The sequence below is a fragment of the Neoarius graeffei genome, chromosome 20, assembly GCF_027579695.1.
Source record: "Neoarius graeffei isolate fNeoGra1 chromosome 20, fNeoGra1.pri, whole genome shotgun sequence".
In the NCBI taxonomy this organism is placed as follows: domain Eukaryota; kingdom Metazoa; phylum Chordata; class Actinopteri; order Siluriformes; family Ariidae; genus Neoarius; species Neoarius graeffei.
The window spans coordinates 44,804,310-44,825,479 of NC_083588.1; positions in this window are offsets into that span (position 1 = coordinate 44,804,310).

Here is a 21,170-nt window from a genome sequence, read left to right on the forward strand (position 1 = left end):
CAGGAGAGAAAAATGGACGACGCGAATGAAACATGAAAGACTGACTACAGTAACGGAAAGTGAGAAGAAAAGATGTTATGTTGCAAAGGAAAGAAAACGCAGGACCAAACTAATAAATATCGGCAGTCAGCGAGCACCTCAGTGTGATCAGCTGTTTGTAAACCTGTAGATGGCAGTAATGCAACACTGGATGCCAGCTGCCGTAAAACCCAAAAGAAGAAGGAAAAGAAGAGGAAGAAGGTAAACCTGCGCATGTGCACATGGACTTCCTCTGCCTGCTTGACTGCACAAAGCAAGCGATTTCATGCACATTATTTGCTCGGGAATCCCCTCAAAATAAACCACAGAATGGCCTGGGCTTTTTTAGATATTGCAGAAATAAATATATCACAATGACCAAATTTCAGAGGGAACTAAATTTCACAGATTTTATGAAAGCGAAAGTCCATCTAGCTTTAATGTGGCACTTGGCCTTTTTTGGGTGAAAGTCTAACAGTTTAGCAAATCTTGATTTGGCAATATTATCCTACTTTTCCTTGAAAAATGCTCCAGATTTATCAAATTGTGATGTGATCCTGTGCACAGCCATCTTCCAGTCATTCCATAAGCTTTCAAAAGGATTTCGATCTGTGCTCTGACCGGGCCATTCCGAAAAATTGACCATCTTCTTCTGAAGCCATTCCATTGTTGACTTGGATTTTTGCCTTGGGTTGTTATACTGAAAGCTAAAATATTTCTTCATTGAGTAGAGTAAATTCATAGTGCGTGTGTGTGTGTGAGATGGGGGACTACCTTCTTTAGTGTGGAAACTGAAACCCATTTGATTGTTTGTGTATAATGCTGCTTGGCAAACTCTTATCTTAAGATATGTCCATTCTTTGGCAGTGCTGATTACCTTTAAAGGTTAATCCGTTGATTGTAGACACAATCGCAAAGTCATCAGTCATGGAGCTTGCAAGGCTCAAAAAAATGTTGCCACAGATGGATCTTCACACAAGACTGATATACCTCTTGGTTGGTTAATGTTGTATAAGACCTGGTTGGGGGGGTAATGCAGGCAGATGGAGACAGAACCATACAGTGTAATTTCTACCTAGCATTAAATTGCATGCATATCAGTCATTTTCTCTCATTTAGTGCAATCGTACCTTTGACAAGAAGCATGCTATTAGGACCAACTTGAATGGAAATTAATACAAGGTATTATTTAGGCTATTTACTTCTGAAATTTGTCTGCTTTACATGGTTTCAAGTTTTCCCTATCTTGAAAACAACTAATCTCACAAACAAAAGGCTTGAATTATCTGAGAAGCTGGATCACGTGTGGTCATAGGAAAAATTGAATCTGTTTAGGCTCTAGCTATAAGCCTGTCTACAGCATAGTGATTTAATGATGATTTAATTGCTACAACCAGACATTCACTTGTACACTTGATTCAACACCTCAAAATGTACTCAGTGGAACATTACCAGTAATAATCCTCTGTTAGCAATAACAAAATTCCCTTTTAGATTGCGATGAGCCAAAAACTAACTAATAGGAGTTGGCAGGTCTTACATTCAATAAAACTTGATGTCAGTTCCTGTGATTGGTCCAGATAGGTGAATTTCAAACTATTCTACAGTGGTGCTTGAAAGTTTGTGAACCCTTTAGAATTTTCTATATATCTGAATAAATATGACCTAAAACATCATCAGATTTTCACACAAGTCCTAAAAGTAGATAAAGAGAACCCAGTTAAACAAATGAGACAAAAATATTATACTTGGTCATTTATTTATTGAATGAAAATGATCCAATATTACATATCTGTGAGTGGCAAAAGTATGTGAACCTTTACTTTCAGTATCTGGTGTGACCCCCTTGTGCAGCAATAACTGCAACTGAACGTTTGTGGTAACTGTTGATCAGTCCTGCACACCGGCTTGGAGGAATTTTAGCCCATTCCTCTGTACAGAACAGCTTCAACTCTTGGATCTTGGCAGGTTTCCTCACATGAACTGCTCGCTTCAGGTCCTTCCACAACATTTCGATTGGATTAAGGTCAGGACTTTGACTTGGCCATTACAAAACATTAACTTTATTCTTCTTTAACCATTCTTTGGTAGAACGACTTGTGTGCTTAGGGTCGTTGTCTTGCTGCATGACCCACCTTCTCTTGAGATTCAGTTCCTGGACAGATGTCCTGACATTTTCCTTGAGAATTCACTGGTATAATTCAGAATTCATTGTTCCATCAATGATGACAAGCTGTCCTGGCCCAGATGCAGCAAAACAGGCCCAAACCATGATACTACCACCACCATGTTTCACAGACGGGATAAGGTTTTTATGCTGGAATGCAGTGTTTTCCTTTCTCCAAACATAACGCTTCTCATTTAAACCAAAAAGTTCTATTTTGGTTTCATCCGTCCACAAAACATTTTTCCAATGGCCTTCTGGCTTGTCCACGTGATCTTTAGCAAACTGCAGATGAGCAGCAATGTTCTTTTTGGAGAACAGTGGCTTTCTCCTTGCAACCCTGCCATGCACACGATTGTTGTTCAGTGTTCTCCTGATGGTGGACGCATGAACATTAACATTAGCCAATGTGCAAGAAGCCTTCAGTTGCTTAGAAGTAACCCTGGGGTCCTTTGTGGCCTCGCCGACTATTACACGCCTTGATCTTGGAGTGATCTTTGTTGGTCGACCACTCCTGGGGAGGGTAATAATGGTCTTGAATTTCCTCCATTTGTACACAATCTGTCTGACTGTGGATTGGTGGAGTCCAAACTCTTTAGAGATGGTTTTGTAACCTTTTCCAGCCTGATGAGCATCAACAATGCTTTTTCTGAGGTCCTCAGAAATCTCCTTTGTTCGTGCCATGATGCATTTCCACAAACATGTGTTGTGAAGATCAGACTTTGATAGATCCCTGTTCTTTAAATAAAACAGGGTGCCCACTCACACCTGATTGTCATCCCATTGATAGTGTCAGGTGTTTTCAAATTTCACCTTCAAATTAACTGCTAATCCTAGAGGTTCACATACTTTTGCCACTCACAGATATGTAATACTGGATCATTTTCCTCAATAAATAGATGACCAAGTATAATATTTTTGTCTCATTTGTTTAACTGGGTTCTCTTTATCTACTTTTAGGACTTGTGTGAAAATCTGATGATGTTTTAAGTCATATTTATGCAGAAATATAGAAGATTCTATAGGGTTCACAAACTTTCAAGCACCACTGTATATCTTAAAGTGCATATCACGGGTAAATTCAGGAGCAAGATCAATGTAATTCTCCTATTTTATATTAAACTTTGCTCAAATATCTGTCACATTTTGCATTTTGTGCAATTTTTTACCTTGCGCAATACCAGAAAAATTCAGTTGAAATCAAGCCATTTGAGGCGAATTGGTCTGCCTCTGAAAAAACTTGGTATTTGGATTTCCCAGCAAACATTGATTTTCGTGATGTCGTGTGCAGGACGCCTCCCTCTGAATCCTATGTCAGTGCTGGTTTGCTTATGAGAAAACAACCTGGTGGTTTTCTGCAAATTTCTTCAACGTTATCGCATAATTATTAAAATGGTTAACAGATGTATCGTAGGAGGGTGTAGCAACACCAATCCTGATGGGATTCATCTCATCTCATTATCTCTAGCCACTTTATCCTGTTCTACAGGGTCGCAGGCAAGCTGGAGCCTATCCCAGCTGACTACACGCGAAAGGCGGGATACACCCTGGACAAGTCACCAGGTCATCACAGGGCTGACACATAGACACAGGCAACCATTCACGCTCACATTCACACCTCCAGTCAATTTAAAGTCACCAGTTAACCTAACCTGCATGTCTTTGGACTGTGGGGGAAACCTATCCTGGGCCCGCCCATCCTAAGCGTGACGCAACACGAGGGCCTGTTGCGAGCTTAGTCTGGCCAGGCAAGCTATCTACAGCTCTTCCAAGCTCCCAAAAAATCGGGAACCAATCAACTTTGAGCATCTCCAACAGCCCTGGGTAGAGGCGTGTTCAAGGCACTGATGTAGTAGAACTGCGACCGGAAGCCATAGATTGTTTACAGAATCTATGCCGGAAGCGCTTCATTCACGCTTCCGCATCTATTACGCATAGATGCTGTATTGAAAGCATTCAACGGGAAGTTCTCATTGAAAACGGAGCAAAGAGCAGCCCTGGAGGTATTTATTGAAAGGAAGGACGTTTTCGCCTTGCTTCCGACCGGCTTCGGTAAGAGTTTAATCTACCAGTTAGCCCCGTCGCATACGTCAGAGGAAAGAGTGATGTGATTGGTTTAAGCTTCGTCACAGCCTTTTCTGGCTTCGACCAGTAGCAAACTGAGGCATTTCAGGGAGGCGGGTCAACCACGGGCTCTGGGAAACGGTTGGGCTTAATATCTTGGCCAGACCAATAGCTCGGAGAGCTTTGAAGTCGCGTTAGCCAGGCTAGGGGAAACCAGAGCACCCAGAGGAAACCCACGCGGACACGGGGAGAACATGCAAACTCCACACAGAAAGGCCCTCGCCGGCCACGGGGCTCGAACCCGGCCCTTCTTGCTGTGAGGCGACAGCGCTAACCACTACACCACCGTGCCGGCCATGGCCAAATGTTTAGATAAACAGCTTTGGGACCAAAAAGTCACTGGTTCAATTCCCTGAACCAGCAGGGCTGGCCTAAATGTCCTTGAACAAGGCATCTAACCCCCCGCTGCTCTGGCAAGTGTGGTGGTGTATCTTGTGCTTGATTAGCCAAAGAAAAACTGATGATGTGATTATCAGTTCAGGCAAGGATCTGGCCATAACTAATAACTAGCATTCATAGGCAAAGTCCAGGGCATAAACCAAGAGTAAATATTCAGGGCTGTTAATTGTTTAAACAATCAGTCTAACAGGGCACACCTGAGCAACAAGAAACATAAATGTCCCAATATTTTTGATCATTAAAATGGGTGGGTTCCACCACTGGGTGGTGCAGTGGTTAGCACTGTTGCCTCACAGCAAAAAGGTTCTGGGTTCAAGCCCAGCAGCTGACGGTGGGCCTTTCTCTGTGGAGTTCGCATGTTCTCTGTATGGGTTTCTTCCGGGTGCTCCGGTTTACCCCAAAGACATGTGGTTAGTTTAACTGGCTACTCTAAATTGTGTGTGTGAATGGTTGAGAGGAGAAAGCCTCTATAATAATCCAGTAGAAGGCAATAGGAATACTATTCCTCTTCTTCTTCTTCTACCCTAACATTCCCTAGAAACTCTGATGGATGTCAGAGCCAGACCTGCCATCAGGCAGAACACTAAAGAAGAAGGTACCATGCTCTAAATTATTGAACACATCAAGATGAATCTATCAGGAAATTAAAGCTGAAATTCTGATCTATCCTCTCATATTCATATTTTCTCCTCTCAAGTTCAAAAGTCTTTTGTGTATAGCAAAAACAAAAGAATTGCTGTCCCAATACTTTTGGAGAGGACTGTGTATTTTAGTGTATAAATTAGGAAGATTTAGGATGTTCTAAATTGCCAGGATTACTATATTAGATTAGATTAAATGCAGACAGGACTTTGGTACAAAGAATGCTAATATCTTGGTCATTTCTTCTGTGAGTATGATCACATCACACACACATCACATTATCTCTAGCCGCTTTATCCTTCTACAGGGTCGCAGGCAAGCTGGAGCCTATCCCAGCTGACTACGGGCGAAAGGCGGGGTACACCCTGGACAAGTCGCCAGGTCATCACAGGGCTGACACATAGACACAGACAACCATTCACACTCACATTCACACCTACGGTCAATTTAGAGTCACCAGTTAACCTAACCTGCATGTCTTTGGACTGTGGGGGAAACCGGAGCACCCGGAGGAAACCCACGCGGACACGGGGAGAACATGCAAACTCCACACAGAAAGGCCCTCGCCGGACCCGGGGTTCGAACCCAGGACCTTCTTGCTGTGAGGCGACAGCGCTAACCACTACACCACCGTGCCGCCACTGTGAGTATGATATCTATGATATTTACATTTTCCTTCTGATATAATTAGATAACATGTTAATGCACTGTTTTAAAATATTGGATAACTGACAGAAAATGATGGAAGTGAAATCCACAAGCAAAAAAAAAATTCCCAGACATCTGAACTTGCACTACAATTCAATTTAAGCAAAAATTATTCAGAAATATGCTTACCACTGCAAAGAAAATACTAGCATATCTAAAATGGTCTTCAGGGAACAAATGAAAGTTTTTTCTCTTTTGAAATTGCAATGGTTGCAGCACTGATAGGCCATTCAGGTTTATGCACTCATCACGTGATCAGTCTAGGCTGTACCGACAAAAATAACCTTAAGGTCCTTGGGCTTTGATATGCAAGAGGGTCAGTTTCAATTCCAAATAGACCATTTAATATTTGTACTTTTTTAATTATAGATTTTGTTATTACTGGAATGTATTAACGATAAACCACACACTAACGAAGGAAATCAGAGTAGCTAAATGAAACTACTCTGGGAAGCTGAAAAGAAAATTTTCATCCAAGGGAATTGCTACAGGCCCTACCAATTGCAGGAGACATCCCCACACTCTGTTGAGAATCAATTAAATTAGTCTAACTAGAGGTTGATAAAGCCAAGTCTTACTCAGCTTGTTCCCCACAACTAATTTAATTCAACCACTCATCAAGACATCCTCTCTCCCCCTGGCACAATGCTACTGCCACTCAACCTGCATTACAAACCTGTGAAGAAGACAATTACTGTTTAAGAGATAAATGACCCACCCAATAGAAAAACATTCACCTGTCCTCAGGAAACTGCCAGTTCAAATCCTGATGCCACCAGTGCCTGTGAATCAAGGGAGCCAAAACTGACCATGCCCTCTTCCCTGTCAATCAGCGTGACACTAGCCAATCTTGAGTTCATTTTAGCAAAAGTGGGAAAATAGCACTGTCCTCTGAGTGTGTATGCTGCCTTGTTATACAGTGTAAAAGTTGCCCGTATTGGGTCTCAGAGGAAACTAGTGAATGGGAATTCCAGCCATCCATTATCTGTAACCGGTTACCCTGTGCAGGATAAGCCTGTCTCAGCTGACTATGGGCAAGAGGTGGGGTACACCCTGGACAAGTGCCAAATCTTTGCAGGGCTGACACATAGACCATGGCCTAATGGTTAGAGAAGCAGCTTTGGGACCAAAACATTGCTGATTTGATTCCCTGGATCAGCAGGAATGGCTGAAGTGCCCTTGAGCAAGGCTCCTAACCCCAACTGCTCCCCAGGCTGCACGTTGTATGTCGCTCTGGTTAACATCCATCCATCCATTATCTGTAGCCACTTATCCTGTTCTACAGGGTCGCAGGCAAGCTGGAGCCTATCCCAGCTGACTATGGGCAAGAGGCCGGTTACACCCTGGACAAGTCGCCAGATCATCGCAGGGCTGACACAAATACAAACAACCATTCACACTCACATTCACACCTACGGTCAATTTGGAGCCACCAATTAGCCTAACCTGTGGACTGTGGGGGAAACCGGAGCACCCGGAGGAAACCCACGCAGACATGGGGAGAACATGCAAACTCCACACAGAAAGGCTCCCATCGGCCACTGGGCTTGAACACAGAACCTTCTTGCTGTGAGGCGACGGTACTAACCACTACACCACCGTGGTGCTGAATGGGAATTAGCAAGACCAAATTGGGGAGAAATTTGGGGAAGGGGTTGAGGGGGATTAGCTGGCATACCTGAAGGACATTACAGGCCCACTGCTGGATCCCATTCTTGTTTGTTTACTCTGTAACTCTTTTTGTTACAGAGTAAACAGATCAATGGATGATGCAGTCAACAAGAGACTGCAGTTCATACTGCAACATCATGACCATCCAGGAGCCTATGCTAGGGTGCTGTTTGTTAATTTTATCCGGGCATTCAATACCATAATCCCAGATATCTTCTACCATCTTATTGTACTAGTACACTAGGTTTCCACCTGCCAGTGGATTACCAATTTCATGACAAACAGTAAGCAGCAGCAGTAAGTCAAATCCCACACGCATCTGCATGCTCTTTACATTTGCACAAATGACTACTACTCGTACACCGTCTGTTAAGCTCCTGAAATGGATGGATGGCATGAAATCCTGGCTGACATGGGAGTCAGCTGAGACAACAATGAGTCTGCTTATAGATGGGAGCTCAAACAGCTTAGCCTCTGGTGTAGTCATAATCACCTCAAAATAGTGGCGATGAGAGATGGACTTCAAAAAGAATTGCACAACATCATCCCTGCTTACAATCTTAAACAGAACTGTATCAACCTTTCAAGTTTCTGGGAGCCACTATCAGTCAGAAACTTGCAGTGGGATACTAACACATGTCCATCTAAACAGAGGATGTAATTACTGTACCAAATAATGAAGTACACTCTACGAACTGGATCAACAGTTCCTGTGGAAGATTGTACTAACTGTGACAATTAATGAAATACAATCTTCTGCACTGGATCAACACTACAGGTGATCCAGTTTTACAGAGCTATTACTGAGTTTGTCCTGTGTACATCCATCACTGTCTGGTTTGGCTCAGCCACATAAAACAAAATCAAGTTACAGTGGAGCAGTCAGGACTGCACAGAATATCATTGGCACAGACCTGCCCTCTCTTCAGAACCTATTCTCGACTCAGGAAATGGGCAATGAGATTCATCGCTGATGCCACACATCTTAGACACTCCTTAATTGAACGTCCTTCTTCTGGCAGGCACTACAAATAACTGAGTGTCAATATGGCAAGACACAAGAACAGCTGCTTTCCAGAAACCATTAAACACTTGAGCAGACATGGGCCTTAAAGAACGTTTTTAATCACCAGTACGGAATCAGTGTGATCGCCAATGCACCTGATACACCTTCTTTTGATTCCTGTACTAAGAAATACAGCCACATATATGCATAAATTTTGCAACACATATTTAAAGAAACTTTTACATTTATTTATTACTAGCAGGTTACCCAGCATTGCCCGGGTTTTGCAAAATTCTGGGTTGCCCCCAGACTTCCATGTCAAATTTGGTGATCTGTGGAGAAATGGTGATGTTAACCCAAGACAAACAAAAATCCAAACATCCACCACCCAGGGGCCCACCGGAGACCCCCTGGGGCCCAAATATGGAATTTCAGAGTTCTGTCAAATTGTGGCTATCTTCTGTACCTACGTGCCAATTTTAGTGAAGATCTCTTGAGAGTTTGTGTTGATAAATGTAACGTGAAAGGCATTGAGGGAGGGGGTAGGTGGATGTTGTGCCCCCCAGGGACAACCCTGGGGCCCATACATGAATTTTGTTTATATCTGCAAAATTCCAGGTCATCCCCGGACCTACTTGCCAAATTTGGTGAAAATCCGTCAAGAAATGGCAATGTTAGCTCAAGACAAACAAACAAACAAACAAACAAACAAACTTTGTCGCTTATTATATAGATACATATTTTTTGTATTTCCCAATTTGGATTCTCATTCTGGCACATTAGTTACACAGTAGAAACAGATATCTCACTGTTGCCGTTGTTGTTTACATTGCAATTGTTTACATTGTTAATGTGCTCATGCAACAAGAAAGCTATTAAAACTTATACCCCATTCACACTCACATTGAAAACTGTTTATTTATTGCTATTATGCTGTAATGGTGTTGTGTGGGAATGGGAACAAAACAGTGAAGTTGAAACATTAATCTATTCCCTGGTAAGCTCATCTCACCTCATCTCATTATCTCTAGCCGCTTTATCCTTCTACAGAGTCGCAGGCAAGCTGGAGCCTATCCCAGCTGACTACGGGCGAAAGGCGGGGTACACCCTGGACAAGTCGCCAGGTCATCACAGGGCTGACACATAGACACAGACAACCATTCACACTCACACCTACGGTCAATTTAGAGTCACCAGTTAACCTAACCTGCATGTCTTTGGACTGTGGGGGAAACCGGAGCACCCGGAGGAAACCCACGCGGACACGGGGAGAACATGCAAACTCCACACAGAAAGGCCCTCGCCGGCCCCGGGGCTCAAACCCAGGACCTTCTTGCTGTGAGGCGACAGCGCTAACCACTACACCACCGTGCCGCCCCCTGGTAAGCTAATAACATTAATGCTGAGCTTTTGCTGCATCTCCAGTGAGAACTGGAACCTTTGAATTAACATGTTATGATCAGTCATGACATTGCTGACAGTGACATCAGTGATGATGCTGTAATACTGCAATGGAATTATTGACACCTACATAATCCGAATACTATTGCTAACTAATTAACTTGTTGCCTCGTGAATTATATGTCATATCCGGTCTTGCATGTTTTACACGTCTTGCGGAGGCTCGCGCTCTATAGCATCCCATTAAATATAGTCAGGTGTAAATACACGACATCTGTTACTTTAACGTTATAGAAGACTGAATGGAAATGAAAATACATGCACGAGGGACAAGGAAAGGCCTAGTCTTTGAGGATCAAAGACGGGCCAAGGATCTCCAGTTGCAACAAATAGTCCATGAGCCATATCAGATATCGGTACCACATGGGGTGAATAAATCTAAGTGATACTAAAATGTTTATATGGTCAATATAAGTGTAATAAGATGTGATAGCCTTTCCACAGTGGTAGCTTTCTCAGTTGTTTTTTAAAACTAACATTTTGCCCGGGCGGCACGGTGGTGTAGTGGTTAGCGCTGTCGCCTCACAGCAAGAAGGTCCTGGGTTCGAGCCCCGGGGCCGGCGAGGGCCTTTCTGTGCGGAGTTTGCATGTTCTCCCCGTGTCCGCGTGGGTTTCCTCCAGGTGCTCCGGTTTCCCCCACAGTCCAAAGACATGCAGGTTAGGTTAACTGGTGACTCTAAATTGACCGTAGGTGTGAGTGTGAATGGTTGTCTGTGTCTATGTGTCAGCCCTGTGATGACCTGGCGACTTGTCCAGGGTGTACCCCGCCTTTCGCCCGTAGTCAGCTGGGATAGGCTCCAGCTTGCCTGCGACCCTGTAGAAGGATAAAGCGGCTAGAGATAATGAGATGAGATGAATGAACATTTTGCCCAATAGCGCTATAGTGTAATATGCTTAAATCTGGAGACATATCATTGTCTGATAGAGTCTGAATTAAGGATGGGTGAAAGCCATATGAGGAAGTTTGTCCCTTGTTATTTGAAAGGTTCAAAGCAAAATAAATGCATTTCATGTTATTTGTACCAGTATATTGCGTTCTATTTCAGTTTTATGTCGAAATTTTGAATGACGGGTAGTTGTAAATTATTTTTCAGCTGGTTTGATACAGTTGGCAGGACATGTGGCTATGTAAGTTTTATTGTACAATTATAATTAAGGTTAATTAAGGTAGTTTATTTGGGTAAATACAGTAATGGCATTTATTTTTTAGAATTTGTAAAGTACCTGTGATCTCCAGATGTGCCAGAACAGCAACATACATTGCCACTGACCTTAGATAAGACCATTTTTGTTCAAGTACTTTTTCAATGATAACAGTTTGCACTGTCTGTAGTTTTTTTTTAATGGGCTATGCTTGTATATTGCAGACCATAATGGATCCAACAAGAATTGATAGAGGCACTATACTGCCAAAGAAGCATTGTGTCATCCATTTTTCTGATGTTGACTCTGACACCCTGGTATCACCGCAGGGTCTTGATTCATGGAAGGCTTTGCTCAGGGCTGCAGAGATTAGGCAACACGCCCCAGTTCTGGACTTGGCCAAAGGACTTGAAGAAGGAAAAATACCAGATGTACAATATCATCAGAAATGGCGTAGCATTTTCACCATGAAAAAGTCTTCAGTCTGTCCTTTCCAAAGGTGCTAGTGTTGAACCTGCAAAAGTTAGCTCAAGAAGATCATCTAGGGATGTACTGTCAACTTCAAGAATGTATGCTAAAATATGTATTTTCTGCAGCAAGTCAAGCAAATACATGAAGGAACAAAAGACAAGAGAAAATCTTGTCCAGTGTGTTGAGTTACGTGCAGATTACACCATCCGCAACGCAGCAGTCAAGAAACATGATCAAAGAATCCTTGCCTTGTTGAGCAGAGATCTTGTTGCTGCAGAAGGACATTACCACACCTCATGCTACAAACTGTACACAAAAGGAGAGTCTTCTAGCAGCTTTGGTGTAGGTGAGAAACAAGAAGAAAGTGAAGATGCAGAGTACCAGGAAGCAGAGAAACAAGCCTACGAGGAACTCTTCTTGTACATCAGGAATGAACTGCTTCCCAACCCTGAAGTACTGGCCTTGACAGACCTCACATCTAGGCTTGAGAGATCAATGAACTTACTTGGCTTCACCCAGATCAAACCTTCCACAAAGAAACATGTTTGTCATAAGCTAGAAAGTGAGCTGGGAGGGCAGCTGCTTTTCTGCAAATGTGTTTGTTCATGCAAGCTACCGCAGTGTACATGCTTCAGCAATGGTTTGAAGTGCACAGACATGTGCAGGCTACGAACCTGCAACAACCAAGCAAATGAAGAAGAACCAGAAGTAGAGTTAACAGACTCTGACAGAGATGACGCTGAATAACTTGGTTGCATATGAACTTTACATCTACTGCTGAAACATCATTTCCTTAATAAGATATTTACTGTATTGTGAAAAATGAGTGACACAGATACAACCCCGATTCCAAAAAAGTTGGGACAAAGTACAAATTGTAAATAAAAACGCAATGCAATGATGTCGAAGTTACAAAATTCCATATTTTATTCAGAATAGAACACAGATGACATATCAAATGTTTAAACTGAGAAAATGTATCATTTAAAGAGAAAAATTAGGTGAGTTTAAATTTCATGACAACAACACATCTCAAAAAAGTTGGGACAAGGCCATGTTTACCACTGTGAGACATCCCCTTTTCTCTTTATAACAGTCTGTAAATGTCTGGGGACTGAGGAGACAAGTTGCTCAAGTTTAGGGATAGGAATGTTAACCCATTCTTGTCTAATGTAGGATTCTAGTTGCTCAACTGTCTTAGGTCTTTTTTGTCGTATTTTCCGTTTTATGATGCGCCAAATGTTTTCTATGGGTGAAAGATCTGGACTGCAGACTGGCCAGTTCAGTACCCGGACCCTTCTTCTACGCAGCCATGATGCTGTAATTGATGCAGTATGTGGTTTGGCATTGTCATGTTGGAAAATGCAAGGTCTTCCCTGAAAGAGACGTCGTCTGGATGGGAGCATATGTTGCTCTAGAACCTGGATATACCTTTCAGCATTGATGGTGTCTTTCCAGATGTGTAAGCTGCCCATGCCACATGCACTAATGCAACCCCATACCATCAGAGATGCAGGCTTCTGAACTGAGCGCTGATAACAACTTGGGTCGTCCTTCTCCTCTTTGGTCCGAATGACACGGCGTCCCTGATTTCCATAAAGAACTTCAAATTTTGATTCATCTGACCACAGAACAGTTTTCCACTTTGCCACAGTCCATTTTAAATGAGCCTTGGCCCAGAGAAGACGTCTGCGCTTCTGGATCATGTTTAGATACGGCTTCTTCTTTGAACTATAGAGTTTTAGCTGCCAAGGGCGGATGGCACGGTGAATTGTGTTCACAGATAATGTTCTCTGGAAATATTCCTGAGCCCATTTTGTGATTTCCAATACAGAAGCATGTCTGTATGTGATGCAGTGCCATCTAAGGGCCTGAAGATCACGGGCACCCAGTATGGTTTTCTGGCCTTGACCCTTACGCACAGAGATTCTTCCAGATTCTCTGAATCTTTTGATGATATTATGCACTGGAGATGATGATACGTTCAAACTCTTTGCAATTTTACACTGTCGAACTCCTTTCTGATATTGCTCCACTATTTGTCGGCGCAGAATTAGGGGGATTGGTGATCCTCTTCCCATCTTTACTTCTGAGAGCCACTGCCACTCCAAGATGCTCTTTTTATACCCAGTCATGTTAATGACCTATTGCCAATTGACCTAATGAGTTGCAATTTGGTCCTCCAGCTGTTCCTTTTTTGTACCTTTAACTTTTCCAGCCTCTTATTGCCCCGTCCCAACTTTTTTGAGATGTGTTGGTGTCATGAAATTTCAAATGAGCCAATATTTGGCATGAAATTTCAAAATGTCTCACTTTCGACATTTGATATGTTGTCTATGTTCTATTGTGAATACAATATCAGTTTTTGAGATTTGTAAATTATTGCATTCTGTTTTTATTTACAATTTGTACTTTGTCCCAACTTTTTTGGAATCGGGGTTGTATAAAAACATTCATTAAAGCCCACTGGTATGTAAATACATGTATGATAGAACACTGAAGACATTCCTTTGTTGGAAGAGAAACTGTGTATTTTTTTCAAACTGAAATTCAGTTAAAATACAATACTTTATCTTTTAAGTCTGTCGTCAAGTATGAACAGAAGCCCTTTTGTTAGTAAGAAATGATCCCTGCACATGCTTATCACTATTTGTGACTGTAATGATCATTAAATAATCATTTGTGTTGTCATAGTAAATGATATTAATAAATTGTGTGTTAGTGCCGTTCTTTTACAGAGTATACCCATTTAAGAGGTGATAACCACCATTAAGCTACCAATTTGCAAGGGTTATCATATCAAAACATAAACTAGAGACATGTGGCAAGTAAAAAATAGCAATGAGAATTATTCACCCCAAGTGGTACCAATATGTGAAATTCTGGGTCTGGGCTCATGCACTAAAATGCATGAGAAAGTAATTGAAATGTTTAAAAACAATGTTCCTGAAAGAAAGGTATAAAGGGATTTTGATATTTCACCCCCTGTTTTGCACAATATCATTCAACAATTCAAGGAATCTGGAGTAATTTTGGTATATAAAGGGCAAGGACACAAGCCTAAGCTGAGCACCCATGATCTCCGATCCCTCAGACAATACTGCATCAAGAACCATCATTCATCTATAGCTCATATAATCACATGGGCTTGGGATTATTTTGAATCTTTGTCAAGCACTACAATACAGAGTTACATCCACAAATACCAGTTTGCGCAAAAAGGAAGCCTTATCTTAACTGTGTCCAGAAGCGCCGTTGACTTCTCTGGGCACGGAGGCATCTGGGATGGACCATCACACAGCAGAAATATGTATTGTGGTCAGACAAATCAGCATTCCATGTCTTTTTTGTAAGAAATGGATGTTGTGTGCACCAGACCAAAGATGAAAAGTACTGTTACCAGCAACAAGTCCAAAAGCCAGGGTCTGGCATGGTATGGGGTTGTGTCAGTGCCCTTGGCAAAGGGAACTTACAGTTCTGTGTTGGCAGCATTAAAGTACATTGAGCTTTTGGAGCAGTATATGCTGCCTTCAAGACGACATCTTTTCCAGGGATATTTCAACAAGACAATGCAAAACCACATTCTACACACATTATAAAGGCATGGCTATGGAAGGAGAGAGTGCCTGTCCCCTATGTCCCCAACAGAGAATGTGTGGCAAATTTTGAAACAAAAAATATGACAACGATGACCCTGTACTTTTGTACACCTTAAGACCTGTTTGCTGGAATCATGGGACAAAATAACATCTGAAATGCTTTATCACTTGGTATCTTCAGTCCCTGAACTTCTTTTAAGTGTTGTGAGAAGGAATGGCAACATTATAAAGTGGTAAATGCTTCATCGTCCCAACTTTTCAAAGTGTTGCAAGAATCAAAATTGAAATATGTGTTTATTTTTGAAAAAACAATAAAGTTCATGAGGTAAAACATCAAATAATATTTTGTTGTACTGATTTGAGTGCAATACAGGTCAAAGATTATTTACAAATTTAGGCCCTGGATGGTGGGAGTAGAGGCGAAGTGGCCAAGTGGTTAGAGTGCTTGACCACTAAGCGAACGGTCCCCCGTTCGAGCCTCGCCTCGGATGGTGATCTGGGGCTCGCCTCCTGTCCACCCAGCAGTGAATGGGGACCTGGTGGAAATACTGGGGAAGTTAAAGGCGGCGAGGAAAGGAACTGGCCACCCTACCTCACCATGCCGACGGCCTAGACAGAGTGTGCTCTCTAACAGGCACTCCCCAACGTACGTACGAAAACATATATGGGACTCTTTGACTTTTGATGGTGGGAGTGAATGAACCCTGTTAAACAGTAAGTAAAGCGAACACACCCAAGGAGGTAGTGACAATTTCATTGGTTAACATCATACCTTGCATACTATTGCTTTGTGAATTTTGATGGGGTCATATCCTCAAAATCTGAGACAGACCCCAGAAATCTGTAAGCAGAATATTTTTGAACACACAAAAGCAGTGTGAGTGTGAGCAAGAGCTATTTGAGAGAGGTGGGAAAACATTGCAAATCTGAATGTAAAATAAATAAATACTGCTCTCAAACTGGAAGACCACAATCTTGATGAAAGAGAAAGGGAAAAAAACTACATACTGTTCAGTTGCGAGCTGGTTTCACAGGATCAGATGAGGACGTTAAATTCCACACAAGGTAAATTAGTGGAAAAGGTAAAGGTGTTTGTGTTGTCATGGAAACTCTCAAAACTTAAACTCTCCCAAGCAAAAATGATTCAAAGTCAAAGAGGTTGCAGAAAAGTTTAGACTTTTATTAAATCAATTAATAAAAGCCGTGTTCGGTCTGTGGAGTGAACCGACTCAAAATCACAAAGTTCTCATTTTATAGTGTCTCAAAAAAAACAACACAATGTATACACATAATTTCATTGGTTAACATGTCACATCATACCACTTCAACATTTTCTATTGGGCAGTACATCTCACGCTTCTCATATTTTGTATCAACCGAACCAAATTTTCCAGTATGAATGTCAATTCAGGAAGAATCAAAACATATGATAAAGAAGTGATACATCATGAACAACACAGCATTCAGAGCATACAATACATGATTCAAAATGACTGGAGTCAAAATCAGCTTGAAGATTGATACAGGTTGCAGGTGCAATAGGGTACAATCGTGGCCTTGGCCAATCTACCACAACGCAGGATTAAAAAAAAAAAGATGCCGATTCAGACTGAACAATTGCTCGAATCAACATGGCCTTGGCTAGCTCATTACAACATATGATAACACTGCAGGTACTGAAATTAGAATACACTCTTTGAATAGGCCTGTGATTTAGCAGAAAACAACATTTCAGTATAAGCAATCTCAATGTCTTGACTGTATTTTATTGTAATTATGATCATTCATAAATTAATTTATTATTACTTTTAATAGAATTAGCTTCATTTACTCTTCACTGAAAAACAACATGACTGGCTTTGAACCAATATATAATCAGCAGAAGATATAATCAAAATCCAGTCATCATAAACCAAATTATTGTTTATATGATAACATCAGAGGGTGGCATGGTGGTGTAGTGGTTAGCGCTGTCGCCTCACAGCAAGAAGGTGCGGGTTCGAGCCCTGTGGCCGGCGAGGGCCTTTCTGTGCGGAGTTTGCATGTTCTCCCCGTGTCCGCGTGGGTTTCCTCTGGGTGCTCCAGTTTCCCCCACAGTCCAAAGACATGCAGGTTAGGTTAACTGGTGACTCTAAATTGACCGTAGGTGTGAATGGTTGTCTGTGTCTATGTGTCAGCCCTGTGATGACCTGGCGACTTGTCCAGGGTGTACCCCGCCTTTCGCCCGTAGTCAGCTGGGATAGGCTCCAGGTTGCCTGCGACCCTGTAGAAGGATAAAGCGGCTAGAGATAATGAGATGAGATGAGATGATAACATCAGAGGGTGACACGGTGGTGTAGTGGTTAGCGCTGTCGCCTCACAGCAAGAAGGTGCGGGTTCGAGCCCTGTGGCCGGCGAGGGCCTTTCTGTGTGGAGTTTGCATGTTCTCCCCGTGTCCGCGTGGGTTTCCTCTGGGTGCTCCAGTTTCCCCCACAGTCCAAAGACATGCAGGTTAGGTTAACTGGTGACTCTAAATTGACCATAGGTGTGAATGTGAGTGTGAATGGTTGTCTGTGTCTATGTGTCAGCCCTGTGATGACCTGGCGACTTGTCCAGGGTGTACCCCACTTTTCGCCCGTAGTCAGCTGGGATAGGCTCCAGCTTGCCTGCGACCCTGTAGAGCAGGATAAAGTGGCTGGAGATAATGAGATGAGATAACATCAGGGCAGCACGGTGGTGTAGTGGTTAGCACTGTCGCCTCACAGCAAGAAGGACCTGGGTTTGAGCCCAGCAGCTGATGAGGGCCTTTCTGTGTAGAGTTTGCATGTTCTCCCCGTGTCTGCGTGGGTTTCCTCTGGGTGCTCCAGTTTCCCCCACAGTCCAAAGACATGCAGGTTAGGCTAATTGGTGGTGCTAAATTGACCATAGGTGTGAATGTGAGTGTGAATGGTTGTCTGTGTCTATGTCTTAGCCCTGTGATGATCTGGCGACTTGTCCAGGGTGTACCCCGCTTTTCGCCTATAGTCAGCTGGGATAGGCTCCAGCTTTCCCACGACCCTACACAGGATAAGCAGCTACAGATAATGGATGGATGGATGGATGGATGATAACATCAGGGCATGTGTGCATTTAGGATATAAAATCACCACAGTGTCAAGGCAGTGCAGCAGGTTCCTGAACTTGGATTACCGCCTGCATGGAGTTTCCATTGGGGTTTCCTCTTATCTCCTCAAAACAGGTAGATTGGTTATGGTAGAAATGTGTGAATGTGTGTGCACTGGTGCCCTGTGCATTGAGGGTGTAGTTCTGCCTTGTCCATGTCCTCTTACCAGGATAAAAAGGTTACTGAAGATAGATGAATGAATGCGTCTATTTTTGACATTCTAAATATCTTGATACATTGATGGGAAGAGAGAGAGAGAGGAAGAGAAGAATAGATGGAGTAATAGATCCAGGCAGAGTGTATGTAGAGAAAGAAATAGAGGGTACAGACAGACAGACAAACAGACAGCAACACACACACACACACACACACACACACACACACACAATAACACTGCATCCGCACCAGCCTCAGTGCAGATGAATTGTAACGGGCTGATATAAGAAATCCTGGCTCACTACAGAGCAGAGAGAGTGCACACAGACAGCTGCACAGCTTAACTGTGTCAAAAAATATCTCCTTTACAAAACATTTTTTAAAGGCAAACCTACGATCTAGAATATTTTTTATAAAAATAAAAAGTCAATTTTTGATTCTTCACTCACACACAGAGTCCTGTCTCATCTGTGCACCGAGAGTGATTGTGCTCTATTTGCCCTCATCCCAACACTTTTTTATTGCTATTTATATAAAACTTGTCATTTCAGTGCTTTGGCAATCCTGTAACTTTTGCAAAAATCATGCCAATAAAGCATTTTCAAGTCGAAGAATTAAAGTAGAAGAATTGAAACGTGTTAAAGGATATGGGACATGGATTTTTACCTGGGCATAATTATGTATAAAGGACATAAGAAATGCCATCTAAATCACTGCAGGGCGTCAAAAATGTGAAAATCATCACATTATTCAAGTTTTTTTATACAACCCCGATTCCAAAAAAGTTGGGACAAAGTACGAATTGTAAATAAAAACGGAATGCAATGATGTGGAAGTTTCAAAATTCCATATTTTATTCAGAATAGAACATAGATGACATATCAAATGTTTAAACTGAGAAAATGTATCATTTAAAGAGAAAAATTAGGTGATTTTAAATTTCATGACAACAACACATCTCAAAAAAGTTGGGACAAGGCCATGTTTACCACTGTGAGACATCCCCTTTTCTCTTTACAACAGTCTGCAAACGTCCGGGGACTGAGGAGACAAGTTGCTCAAGTTTAGGGATAGGAATGTTAACCCATTCTTGTCTAATGCAGGATTCTAGTTGCTCAACTGTCTTAGGTCTTTTTTGTCGTATCTTCCGTTTTATGATGCGCCAAATGTTTTCTATGGGTGAAAGATCTGGACTGCAGGCTGGCCAGTTCAGTACCCGGACCCTTCTTCTACGCAGCCATGATGCTGTAATTGATGCAGTATGTGGTTTGGTATTGTCATGTTGGAAAATGCAAGGTCTTCCCTGAAAGAGACATCGTCTGGATGGGAGCATATGTTGCTCTAGAACCTGGATATACCTTTCAGCACTGATGGTGTCTTTCCAGATGTGTAAGCTGCCCATGCCACATGCACTAATGCAACCCCATACCATCAGAGACGCAGGCTTCTGAACTGAGCGCTGATAACAACTTGGGTCGTCCTTCTCCTCTTTAGTCCGAATGACACGGCGTCCCTGATTTCCATAAAGAACTTCAAATTTTGATTCGTCTGACCACAGAACAGTTTTCCACTTTGCCACAGTCCATTTTAAATGAGCCTTGGCCCAGAGAAGACGTCTGCACTTCTGGATCATGTTTAGATACGGCTTCTTCTTTGAACTATAGAGTTTTAGCTGGCAACAGCGGATGGCACGGTGAATTGTGTTCACAGATAATGTTCTCTGGAAATATTCCTGAGCACATTTTGTGATTTCCAATACAGAAGCATGCCTGTATGTGATGCAGTGCCGTCTAAGTGCCCGAAGATCACAGGCACCAAGTATGGTTTTCTGGCCTTGACCCTTACGCACAGAGATTCTTCCAGATTCTCTGAATCTTTTGATGATATTATGCACTGTAGATGATGATATGTTCAAACTCTTTGCAATTTTACACTGTCGAACTCCTTTCTGATATTGCTCCACTATTTGTCGGCGCAGAATTAGGGGGATTGGTGATCCTCTTCCCATCTTTACTTCTGAGAGCCGCTGCCACTCCAAGATGCTCTTTTTATACCCAGTCATGTTAATGACCTATTGCCAATTGACCTAATGAGTTGCAATTTGGTCCTCCAGCTGTTCCTTTTTTGTACCTTTAACTTTTCCAGCCTCTTATTGCCCCGTCCCAACTTTTTTGAGATGTGTTGCTGTCATGAAATTTCAAATGAGCCAATATTTGGCATGAAATTTCAAAATGTCTCACTTTCGACATTTGATATGTTGTCTATGTTCTTTTGTGAATACAATATCAGTTTTTGAGATTTGTAAATTATTGCATTCCGTTTTTATTTACAATTTGTACTTTGTCCCAACTTTTTTGGAATCGGGGTTGTACATCAGCGTAAAACAAGGATTCGTTAATGAGCTAGGTGGTCACGTGACCCGTGACGTCACAAAAACTTTCCAAGGAGCCAGCACTTGGGAATCTA